Source organism: Pleurodeles waltl, chromosome 1_2 (assembly GCF_031143425.1).
Source record: "Pleurodeles waltl isolate 20211129_DDA chromosome 1_2, aPleWal1.hap1.20221129, whole genome shotgun sequence".
Taxonomy (NCBI): domain Eukaryota; kingdom Metazoa; phylum Chordata; class Amphibia; order Caudata; family Salamandridae; genus Pleurodeles; species Pleurodeles waltl.
In genome coordinates this window covers 1264889314-1264902048 of record NC_090437.1, presented here as the reverse complement: position 1 = coordinate 1264902048, position 12735 = coordinate 1264889314, and the positions used below count along the sequence as shown (strand labels likewise).

Sequence of the window (12735 nt, the reverse complement as noted above, 5' to 3'; positions counted from 1 at the left end):
AGGTGCAGGGATACTTTTTTGTTGTCATGCTAAACTTGAACCCATAACCCCCAGAAGGGACTCCAGGGGTCAATTGGTTGACCTCCTGTTTGGGCTAGAGGGGCACAACAAGCTTACAGAGGCCGTCCCTGTAACTGCCGGCTGACCATCAACAACAGCTGCTGGCCTCTGATGAAGCAAATCCTGAAAACCAAGAGGTGCCTCCTTAGGTCCTGGAACCCTGGCTGGTGTTAGAATGTACTCCTCCTGCTTTAAAACTACACTTGGGGTGAAAATGCAGAATATTTGGCCTATTCAAGACTGCAAGCAGGCTTTTCTCATAAGCACTGACTGCTGCGTCTCCCACCAACACGTAGTTCTGACTGCATCAAGCTTTTAGCACCAACTGTGACCACCCATGTCTCTCTTCAACACAAACCTCCAGCAATGACCTGCTCATTGCATCAACAGCAATTTCCTTACAGCTCCTGCCAGTGCCAAGCTCTGGCTTAGGTTTCTCATGTAGACTTGGACTGTGATACGGTAAACCCTTCACCGGGATGAGCCTGGTCCCTGTATCTGACGTGCTCTTCATTGCAGTTGGCCTGAACTTGTGACTTTGTCTGTCCAGCACAACCAGATTACCACCAGTGGCACTTTGCACTTTTGGGCTTTATTTTCACCTGAAAATTTCAAAATATTTAGAACTCTAGTGCTACCTGTTGGATTTTATCAATTTATTTATTACTATCTACTCTGTTTTCTAAATTGGTTTTGGTTTATTTCTAGTGCTGTGTTTTCACTTTATTACTATTTGAGTGCTGCATAAATACTGTTACACCTGTTGGCCTAAAGGTGGTCTTTTTTGCTCTTCTCCTCTATTTTTGCTGATCTCGTTTTTTCTGGCCTCGACACTCTGTGCACTTTATCACTGCTAACCAGTGCTAAAGTGTGTGTGCTCCCTTCTTTCCATGGTAACATTGGTATATCCCCAATTTGCATATGTAATTTACTTATAAGTCCCTAGTACAGTGGTATTACATATACCAAGGGCCTGTAAATTAAATGCTACAAGTGGACCACAGCACTTATTGTGCCACCCTCTTCAGCATGCCTATAAATGTAATATATATACGTCACCCCTAGGGTAGGGCTTGACAACCCAGAGGCCAAAGTGCAGTGTATTTAAAAAGTTGCACAAGTACTTTTGAGTTTTGCATGTCCTGGTAGTGAAAAACTCTTAAATGTGTTTTTCGCTACCGCAAAGTCTGCTTCTCCCATTGGATAACATTGGAGCTACCTTATTTCATTTAATATGCTTTAACTTCCAAATGGGAACCGGTAACTAGTTGATGTTTGGTGTCTTTGGAACAGTAATGAAAAATCTGTATGGTAAAGTTGAATTTTAAATTACAATATTGAAAATACCACTTTTACAAACTTTGCATTTTCCAGCCTAGCCCATTTAGTGTTGGCAGCCTGTCTCTGGGTCACATGACAGTTGGGCTTTGTGTATTTATCCTAAACAGCCACACACAATAGAGAGTTTATATTTGCCTGGATGGACCATCACTGGCAGGTGGGGACGGAGGAGGTGGGCACAGTCATCCTTGCCCTACTTACACTTGAATAGGCTGTGCCCTGCCTCCACACAAAGGACTGCATATCTGATGTAGTTAGTCTGGAGCCAGGGGAGGGGAGCAGAAAACCTGTGCCCTTCAAAGGGAAACCTCTAGAAGCTTCTCCAACTTCAAAAGAGGCACCTGGTATAAATATTGGACCTCAGACATAAACTTTCCAGTACACTTCTGGATCTGTGGTTCTGTGCTGCTGAAAAGACTGCCCCTCTTCTGGACTGCTGCCCTGCTAGACTACTGCCTTGCTGGACTGCTGCCTTGCTTAATTACTGCCCTGCTGCCGTCCTGCCTGAGTCAGAGGGATTTGGACCTGCATCTGAACCCAGGTCTCCCAGAGTGACTCCAAGGGCTAATCTGCTGGCCTCCTGTTCAGAGCCACAGGGACATAATAGGCTTCCAACCACCTAAGCGAGCACACAGATCCAGCTGGAGCAATCCCCTGACCCTAAGTGGTGTCTCTCTGGTCCTGGACCATTGATATAGCTTCAGAGGGCTGAATTTAAGTTTTTGTGCTCTTTACAACCATGGACAGGCCCATTGGTGCCAAACATTGTCACTTGCTGAGCCCTCCAAGGCGAAGTTCCGTCAGCCTGACCCTCTGTGCTACAGATTCAACCACTTGTGGGGCACACCAGCCTGCCGGTTCATGAGAACAACAGGATCTTCACACTATATTGATGCCCGTCCATGATGCCAGGCTTGTTTTTCGAGCTACATCAAACAGTCTGGGACACTCCCCTGCTAACCGGACTCTTTGTGCTACAGTAAGAAGGTAACTCTTCAGCTGGACTAACCTATTTTCATTTAAATCTTTAAAATTCCATATCTTCATTTCCCCTGATTGGAATTTTGTTGTTTTGTTCTTGCTTTATTTATTAAAATCTACTCTATTTGTCAAATCTGGCGTGGGATCCCTTTTGTGGTACGTCTTCATTTTATTAGTGTTTGAAGTGTTGCACAAGTACTTTACACATTGCCTCTAAGCTAAGCCTGTCTGCTTTTCTGCGAAACTACCATAGGGCCAAGCACAGGTTTTATAAGTGGCTCATCAGGGTTGACCCTGACAGGAATTTTGTTCATTACTTGAGTGGGGCTCCCAGACCTCTCAACTAATAACTCAATTCTGTATACATATTTTCAGGGAAACTACTCAAAAAGCTGTTTCAGGTGCTGGTGTTTTTTAATTATTCGCCTTTAAGCTACTTATTAAATAGTCTTAGAAATAATGTCAGTTAGGTCTTATGCTTGATTTCTGACATTCTCCAAATAGATTTTATCGCTCAAGCCATTCTAGTCAAATACGGAGCAAATACTGAAGGCTACAGGGTTCTCAGACATTTACCTTACAGTTAATTCTGTACTCAGGCCCGGGCCAAAAATTACTTAACGGCCTTGTTGAATGCACTTTCTCCACTTTGGGCATTGCTAGTGGTGAAGTATTGTTCTCTAGATTTCGTTTTGGCAGTAGTTTGCAATGGGTATCTGTTGTTACAATACATTTAGTGTTACACCTGATTTCTGACTTTGGTGACTTTGTACTTAATAATTTAAATTTGTAAACAGCCTACCATTTTCTTCCTATTGTGTAATTTTATTTAAAAAGTCATGTTTTGATATAACGTCCACTGGCAATGCTAATTGAAAATGTATCGCATAATGCTGAATATTCTCTGCAAATCTATACTCTACGAATGTAATTTCCTGATTTGCCATCTGTTCGTGTACATTTGGATTGTTTATGCAAGGTTCACATTTTGGTTTAATCTGATAAATCGCTCTGACACCCCTAGGGCTAGAACGTGCTTTATAAAATGGCAAGTAGATGCAAATAAATAAGTTCGTGAAAACTCGGTTTTCTCGACTACTTGTCCCAGAATTCTTTATATAAAAATAAAGCCTAGAGATGCATAGCTCGTGGACTCCTGAAAGGAAGATACATTACAGCCTTCCCCGTGCTTGATCTGTCCCTTAATTCTCTGTTGCTGAGATTGTCTTTTTTGCGTTATCAGTCATTTTCAGTGTTTGCAATTCTATCCTTTCTCTTGCTTTCAAGGCACCGCCCCCTTTCTTTGGGCCCTATTTCTTGACTTCCCCTACCCAGGCCAGTATTTCCCTGCAGCCTCTGTCTCTTTTGACATATTCTATCTGGCTTGGTTGTTATTTCGTTGACCTCGCCTTAAAAGCTATTACTCCTTTCATTATTGGATCCTGGCTGTCACTTTTCTCTTGTATGCCCACTCCCTTGTTTGGCTTTCCCTGTTCTGCTGTTCTGTATTTAGGGTGACCACAGCCCTCCATGCCACCATGGCCACAGTTTCCAGTCCAGGGCTAACGTGTCAGCCTGATGCATTCTGGGTATCGTAGTCTTAGTTTGGTTCCTTTTAACTAAATAATGTGGCACACCTGCTAGCATGGATTTGTAGAAGAAAAGTTTAGGACTGGAGGCAGTAGTCACCCTATCTGGGTGTTTGTGTCTGTCATCTCACCCCCTACCTGTCTCGTTTCTTGGTCGCTGCCTGTCACGGCTCTACCGCTTGTGGGCGACTGTTTTCAACTCGCTTGCTCTAGCACTTCCAGGTGCAGAGTGAGATGAGAGGATGTAGTTTTTCACGCGCACCCTTCCTCCCCAACACGGGCTCAATTTTGCCACTTTCCTCTAATCCCTAACTGGCTCCCAATCGTTTTCCCTTGTTCCCCGTGCGTCTTTATTATTCATCGGTCACTCTCCCCAGTCCTGGCTGCCACTTGTCTGAAGTTTCTTTCTCTGTGTGGCTGTCTGTCCTTTGCACTCTACCTGTCTCGTCGCACTGCACCTGCCTTCCTCTCCGATGCTCTCTCGTGCCGCTCTTTCCCTTCTCACCCACTCACATCCTCTCCGTTGCATCCTCACTCTGTCCCTAGCCTCTGTTCAGTCCTACTGTTGCCCTTTGCCGTCTCTCCTCTGCCTGCTCGCCCTGACTGTCACCTCCTCTGCCCTGCCTCCCCAGCTTTGTAAAGCCGTTTCCATGCCCACGGGCCTGCGCATGCCCAGTGCTCTACGCAATATTTGCAAGCAGTAGCATTTACACAGAGCGCCTGACCTTCGACAACAAGGCTCTCCCAGCCCAGATCGTCAGCCACGAAAGCGGGCAGTGTGGTGCGCCCTGAACCGGTCACTGTTCCATTGTAGCCACACACAGCCGAGGGCAGCACCTCAGTCTGTGCCATCCATCCCAGTGCACTCAGCCTGCGCTCTGCGCGCACGCGCGTCGCGGCCTCGCCCCCTGTCACTCCATTGTATCACTGGTCCTCGCTCACTATCTGGCAGAGGAGCTGGGTCAGCTCCTGTATCCGAGAGGAGAGGCCGGTGGCAGCTGAGACAACTAGTGCGCACAGTAGGAGACCAGGGGGGCACGAGGGGGCTCCAGGATACCAAGCGGTGCACACGGACAGGACCAAGCCAAAGGGTGGCACGAGGGACCGAGGGCGTACAGTGATAACGCTGAGCTTTGGACATCAGTCGAGCACCTTCCTGGGGAGTCTGCAGAGGACATACCTTGAGCAGGAGCGAGCAGGGGGATAACACGCCGGCATTTGGAGAAGTATAGGACCCGCTTTACAGGGAGGAGAGTAACATCGGCGAGAGGTGAGTGCACCCACCCACTGCCGCCAACTGCATCCCCTTCCTACCAGCATCCACCACCCGCTCGCTGATGGTACATGGGACTGCAGACCCTGTGAGCTATTGGTGTGCGCCAGCCTTCCACCCAGTCCCTCTCTGTGAGTCTACACAGCTGATGTCTGAGCCCCCATCCCTGGGCGGGGGTAGACACGGCTCAGGTGCTGCTGCGCTCTCCTGCTGGTACAGGGCGGTGGGTTCTGGCGCTAAGGGCTGAGCTAGAGGGCAGTTGCCTTCCCAGTGGGGACAGACAGCGTGTGGCCATGCACCTGCCGCCGGTCTCGGCCACCGCACCTCCCGCGGCTCTGTGCCCCTTTGCCCAGCCTCCGGGTAGGTACTTCCCCGGAACGAGCAGTCGGTACAACGGAGCTGCCCCGGGAGGAAGGCTTTCATCGTATCCTAGGCCTCACCAGCAGTGGGCGAAGGGTTCAAACTGATGATGCTGGATGCCGGCTGATGAGCCCAGTCGGAGGGGGGATGAGACAAAGAGCAGTGGAGCGATGCTTGCGCCCGGCAGTCTGTGCTATGACTGCCTGCTCCCTGCACAATCACAGGAGGCAGCGTATCATGTGGTACGCTCCTTATCCGCCTGCTCCCTGGTACCTGCTATGCTGCCGCCTGCTTGCTGCACCCCCGCCCCCGTCAACTACATTCTCCGACTCTGTCTTCCTGCTGCTAGTTCAATATCGCGCGCTCTCCCACTGCTCGCCCCCCACCAGTGCCTGCTCTCCTGCCATCCAGCCTCCTGCCAGGCGCTATTCTCTCTCCCTGCCAGCCTTCTGTCAGTCCCCTCTACCTTCACCTGCTGCCTGCAGCCATGCCGCCCTGCCGCCTGGTCTCTGGTGACCCGTACCTCCCCCCCCCCACCCCCCCCCCCCCCGCCGTCTTCTCCCTTAGTCTCATCTCGAGGTACCTGTTCTTCCGCTGGCGTCCTCGTTATCTCACCTGCTGCTGTCGTCTCCCTGTCACCTGCCCCATAACTTTAGTTCTCTGGTACCCCTCGCCCCTAGTCTTCAGTTCTTCCCTGGCACCTGACCCGCACTCGGGTCTTCCCTGGCACATGCCATGTCTTCTGTTCTGCCCTGCTCCCGATCTTCAGTTCTCCCCTGGCATCTGCCCATCATCTTCGGCGCTTCCCTGGCACGTGCTTCCTTCTTCGGTTCATCCCTGGCACTTCTCCTGTCTCCAGTTCTTCCCTGGCACATGCCCTTGCCCTCGCTTCTTCCCTGGCATCTGCTCTCATCCTTGGTTCATTCTTGTCACTTGCCCCTGTCTCCACTTCTTCACTGGATCCTGCCCCTTCCCTTCTACCCGGGCACCCGCCCATCGCCTTCGGTTCTTCCTTGCCCCTAGATTTCAGTTGTCCCCTGCCCCTAGCCTTCGTTTCTCACATGGCATCTGCCCTCGTCTTCGGCTTCCCTGGCTCCTGCCCTCGGTTCTTCCTCGGAATCTGCCCTCCAACTTCGGTTCTTCTCTTGCACCCTCCCACCCCCCACAGCCACCGCATCTGCTCTCCATCTTCGATTCTTTCCTGGTACTTACCCCCGACTTCGCTTCTTCTGCTGCCAAGACCGGGCTCTCCCCTTGCACTCGCCTCCCTTTTGCCACGTGTTCTCCTGCCACTCATTCCTAGGCTGGCACTTGCCACATTTTTCTCCAGTAGTTCAGTCTCTGGCTTGTGCGAGATCCTTCTCGCCCCTTACAGCTTGTCTCCTGTCCCCATTGCACCTTTTATCTGCCTGCCCCGCGACCCATGTGCACCCCCTTCCCCTCTGCTGCATATTCTCTGCCCTACTGCCCACTCTGTCCCCTGTTTGCTGTTCCCTATTGACCTGGCTTCTGCCTATAAACCTGCTCGTTAGCCGCATGTTGTCGCCGTCCCCCCACTGCCTGCTCTCCCGCTGCGTCACCGTACTGCCTGCACACCTGCACACCTGCTCCCTTATCTAACTGCCCATGCTCGTACTCCCTGGTACCGGTTCTTTTACGCAAGCTTGTTTCTTACCTGCTTTCCTGTTGTCCGCTGTCTCTTTACCTCCTGCCCCCCCCTTCCTTCCCGTGCCTCCTGCTCTGTTGACCCGTTGCCTACTCTGCCTGCTTCCCCCCGCCACCCCGTTTACCCCCCTTGCCTTCTATTGCTGCCACCTGCCTTCCCTGTCTACTCTTCTACTGCCTTCGCTCAGTCCACGACGCTGCTCCCTGTTACCTGCGTCGTGGCGCATGTTCGCTTTATGCATGTTCTCTCGCCACGGCTTTCTGCCTACTCGCCTACTCCCTGCTCCTACTGCCTGCTTCCTCAATGCCTTCGCCTGTCAACTGCTCTTTGCCTCCGCGTGCCGTGGCCCATCCCATGCCATTTTGCTCCTTCTCGCTCCATCGGTGCAGCAGGTGCAATGGCACCGGGCCCCAGAGGCCTGATGACCTACCCTTTCTCTGACCTAGCCCACTGGCCCTGCTCTGGTGGCTCCCGCTCTCTGCTCCCTTGTTGTTCTTTGGGCCTTGTTTTGTTGCCCCCTCCTGTATGCGCTGATAGCGTGGGTTGAGCCGCACACAAAAGAGCCAAGAGCCCTCTCCTGCTCTGGGGACTGTATGCCCTGGGGGTGGTCCGGGCCCTGCCTCTCTCAGTCCAGAGAGTGGCATATTTTGTACAGTATTTGGTATCAAATTGCAAGAGACAGAGCTGGCGCGTTGTGTAGTTCGAGCTTCCGGGCCACGTGCGCGCGGATTATTTCACTGAATAACAAGTGAATTATGGAAGGCGACTGTCACCACCAGCACCACACACGCACGTGGAAGTTTACATAACTTTTTATCTCTGCTTCTTTGCAGTGCCATTTTAAGGATTGGGGGCGGGGCCCTGAACAAGATATATTTTGGGGTGTCCTGTACAGAGATAATTTTGAATTTATTACCCATTGCCTGCTAACGGGCTCACATGATGCCAAACGATATTAAATTATATGTTAAACTTTAATTGTGTCTGATAAAAACAGTGCTTAATTTGTGCTTGCTGTTTCCGCTGCGGAGCACCAGCACTTATTTTTGAGGGCCGGCACTTATTTTTCTGCATCACGCATTTACTGCACGAAACAAATACACGTCAGATAGACAGTGGAAGAGAAAAACGAAAAAAGGTCACAATGGGAGTAAGCAGAAAGCTGCAAGAGTGAGCTGAAGGGGCAAGGAGAGGCTGTATATGGATTGAAAATGCCCAAAATGGCTTCAGGATTACCTGTCTCAGTATTCCGTGCTTGCGCATGTAAATGCAGCAGCCACACATTTATGAGGAGGGCTTTAGGTATCCGCACGTTTTTATTTACTAATTAAGGACTGGATGAAAACAATTGAAACCTATCTTATCCAGAAACCTAAACAATGGTAAAATGAAGCAGGCAGCCAGACATTCTCAAGTGAACAATTGGTAAAAAAAGGACCCTGCAGCCCCCATGGTGCAGAGCCCAAAGGTCCAGGGGAAGGGCTTCAGCTTCAAGGGTGTGTGTGGGGTAGTACACCAGCGAATACATTAATTTCCTGCTAAATAGTTGGGTATAGATGCTTTCAGCCGGGTATGGTGAGCTGTTCCCCGCATTTCACCAGGTTTTTTTTACATACATTCAGACAAAAACACAATCACACCCTCTGCCTCTCAGTTTTCAAAGCCCTCAAACAAATTGGTAATTGTACAAAATATTGTTTTTCTTCTCTTAGTACCCCTACCAATCCAGATTCCTCTCACTTTCCACTGCCCCTTAGGCCCCTCCCATACACCCTACTTGTCATATAATCTATTTAAACATAATAGGCCAGCCTGATTGTCAGAATATCGAGGCGAGTGTGTGTGTATTTTGACTGTGTATACAAATTCCTGGTGAAATTCGACAGACACCTCACCCTACCTGATTAACGGCATTTGCAGTCAAGTATTTATCACAAAATATATTAGGGGGTGTAATACCCCACCTGAAGCGACACCATCGAATGGACTGTACACATTCAGCAGTTAGGAAAGCACAAATGAAGAACATTGTGTAGTACCTCTGAAGTGTGAAGGAAACAAAGACTTTAATAGGAGCGAAACAAATCAAGACACTTTACTTGGTGCTAGACACATTATAACTGTTCACTGAGCCCTGACTTCCACATCCTATCAGTTGTGTGCACCATAGTTTTATCAGTAAACGGTGTGCCTGTGCAGGTGTAGTGGCCATTTCAGTGGAAACATTGTCTGTAAATGAGTCTGCTACCACACAATGCTTTAGTTAAAATAAAAAATCACTAATTTCATGTTCATTAAAGGTAGATGGGTCGCAAAAGTTTGTCCTTCTGAAAAATGAGTCATGGTTCTAAAAAGTTCAAGAATCACTCGAATAGACAGATGTTAAAGAAAAAAAGATAATTTTCCCATGGGGTAAGGTGGGGGCCCTGGGCAGTTTGTGCTTGTGCCCATTCCTTAAAACATCTCTGCTCCTGTGAAGTTCATTTTTGCTACCTCGGCATGTTGCATTGCGACCACACGCCCCATTGTGAAGAGTCTCTTGTTATGTGTAGTTCATATGTGGAGAGAGGCCGGTGAGACCTGTGCTGCCTCACTGATCTGCCCCTTCGGCAAGTGAACTCTTGTCCAGTCCCACCACATCGACGTCTAGGCCTCTGTTGTGACTAGAATGTCTTTGCTGGTGTCAATCTGCTTGATTAACATACACGCGCCGGTCACTAATTCTCATAGACAAACACACACGTGCACATCCGGGGAACATAATTAGTTCGTCCTAACGAGGTGCACGGGCTCTCTGTGGTCTGTTGATCGAAGCAAACCACAGAGCGCGCAGCGTCCAGCTGGATGCGTTAAGTGAGAACGCGCGGTTGCTTGTTTTTGTCAAACAATATTGCCTCATTTCTTAACTTATTCAAGCCTGTCACCCCCTTCTCACAAACTCAACCTCTCTGTCCCTCCTTCTCTCTTTAACTATATCTTCCCTCCTCTGCCTGTCTCAGCCTCTGACTTTCATTGGCCTCTTAATCTCTTTTTAGCTTTATCCCCCCTCTCCATGTCCTTCCCCTCCTCCCTTCTCACTCTTTTGTTTCTTTCTTCCCATCTTTCGCACTCTCCATGTCTCACTTTCGCATCACACGTGACCCCTACGGCTATTCCCTCACTACAACCCACTCTCTCTCACTTTTATTGTCTTATTCTCTCTCTCTTTCTCTCTCTCTCTCTCTCAGTCTCTCTCTCTCACACACGCACACACAATCCGTTGACTTCATTCACTTTATTCTGCAATTTATTTCCCCCACTCTCCATTCTCCCTACTCTTTCCCTTTCTCTTTATTTATCTCTCTGGCCATGCCTCTCTCTATAACTCTCTTGGCCTCTTCAGATTTCCCTCTCTCTCCAGGCCCTCTTGTTCCTCCCTCTACTTCTTTAATCATGCGACCCTCTCTGTATCTCTGCTGCCTTAGACCATGTCCCTCCCTCTCTACCTCCCTCCCTTCCCCTACCCATCTCTCCCTTCCCACTCCCTTCCCTCCCATTCTTCTCACTTCCTTTCTCACACTTTAAAGATCATTTCCAAACCTTTCTGCTGTGATCAGATCATCTGATACATTTACGTATATCACTCACTTCAAGGAGCAGTCAGCTAATGGGACCCAGGGTGTCATGCTGAAGATGTGTTGTTTCACTTTAAGAAGGGAGAGGCGTCATATTGTGAGGAAACTAAGGGCTACATTTAAAGAAAAGTGGTGTAATGGGGTGCTGTGCCAAAATTGGCAACATCGCGCTGAGTCACTTCAGAAATTCAGGGATGTGCCGTATTTAAGGTAATACATCGCACCCCTGCGTTTCCACCTATGCTGGTGCTGAATTTAGCTGCCAGCGCCAACGCAGGCAAGGATGTCTGTGTTGAGGGGTGTGATTGTTTATGTGCTGGAAGGTGTCCCTTCCTGCACATAAACAATCGCTAATGGCACTTTGGTACTTCTGTGTGTGCTGCACAATGCAGTACACCCAGAAGTGCCAAAGCGTCATTTTCAAATGATTGTTAATGTGCAGGAAGGGACACCTTCCTGCACATAAACAATAATTTCTGGCATTTTGCTTTCTCTATGCGTGCAGCAGAATGCAGCACGCATAGAAAAAACAAAAAACGAGGAGGAATAAAAGTATTCCTCCTCATTGCGCCCTGCTAACGCCATCCCTAAGGGTGGCGTTAGATTTTGGCGCTGCCTCAGGTTTACGAGATTTCATAAATCTGATGCAGCGTCAAAATGCAATGGGTGTTGCTGGGGCACGCCCACAGCAACACCCATTACACACTCCTTCCACGCACAGTGCTGTGCAGGAAGGGGCCGTAATGACAAGGTGGCGTTAAGCAACAAAAAGTGGCTTAACGACACCTCGTAAATACGGTGCTGCGCTAGCGCAATAGGAGCATCACTAAAAGTTACGCTCCTGTGGCGCTAGGGGCCTATAAATACGGCCCTATGACCATGGGGAGGCTAGCTGGACACTGAACAGCACTTCTTGTGCAGGGATGGGGAGAGGCAGGCAGTTCTAAGTACAGATGACACTCCACAGTGAGGCAGAGCATGGTCAGCATGGGTGGAGCTCAACTCCTCCACAAATAGAGAAATAAATGTAGTAGAGAAGGCAGTCACAATATAGCATAGCTTGGGCCAGCCACTTATCCCTGACCCTTCTTCGACGCCTGTGCACAGGTTACTCCATGGGAGATTGATTTGAGAAGTTAAATGTGGAAAAACTATATGTTTTGTTCATAATTCTTTCTGGTGTTGGGATTTAGTAGATACGTCCCAACATAGTTTCTGAGCCCAAGGGCCAGATGTATGAAAGTTCCATTTTGTATTTCCCAAATAGCGAATCTTAAGAATTCGCTATTTACAAAGTGCAAAATGGTATGTAAGAAAATAGCAATTCCCTAATAGTGATTCCTACGGAGTCACAATTGTTGTTAGGAAATTGCTATTTAGGAAATGCTACGCCATTTGTTTTTCATGGGGCCCAAAGGTAGAAATGGCTTTGCATTTCCTAATTTGAGATTTCCTAGTAGGAAATCAGAAGTCAGGAAATGCAAATCCAATGGTGCCCAGGGGCAAATATAAAGCACACATTACATGGCACCTAAAAAAATCAATTTCTCGTGCCTTTTTAAAAATTGCACATAGTTACCATTGATTTGGAATCAATGGTAATACCATTTCCTAAATTCTCATTTCACTTTTAGGAAATGCTTGGTACATGTGCGTAGGGAATGGCAAATAGGAAATCCCTATTTGAGATTTCCTAATTAGGGATTCTCAAATTGCGATTCTCTATTTGCAGTTGCAATTTTAGGAAATCACAAAAATTGTGACTCCCTAAAAGTAGGTCTTTGCCTGGCAGACCCTCACTCCGTAGCATAGGATCAGGGAGTGTTATTACTAGGAGCAAGAGCAAAATAA

The 12735-nt window shown here is 48.5% G+C and overlaps 1 protein-coding gene across 2 annotated transcripts in view; it reads left to right on the top strand.

Moving 5' to 3' along the window:
• The first annotated feature begins 4645 nt into the window (after positions 1 to 4645).
• The window catches only part of CTNNA2 (catenin alpha 2), a 2570005-nt gene continuing 2561915 nt past the window's right edge, over positions 4646 to 12735 (top strand). For both annotated transcript variants that reach the window (XM_069204683.1, XM_069204674.1), the window contains exon 1: positions 4646 to 5241. The gene's annotated coding sequence lies outside the window, so the exon portion shown is untranslated. The remainder of the gene's footprint in view (positions 5242 to 12735) is intronic.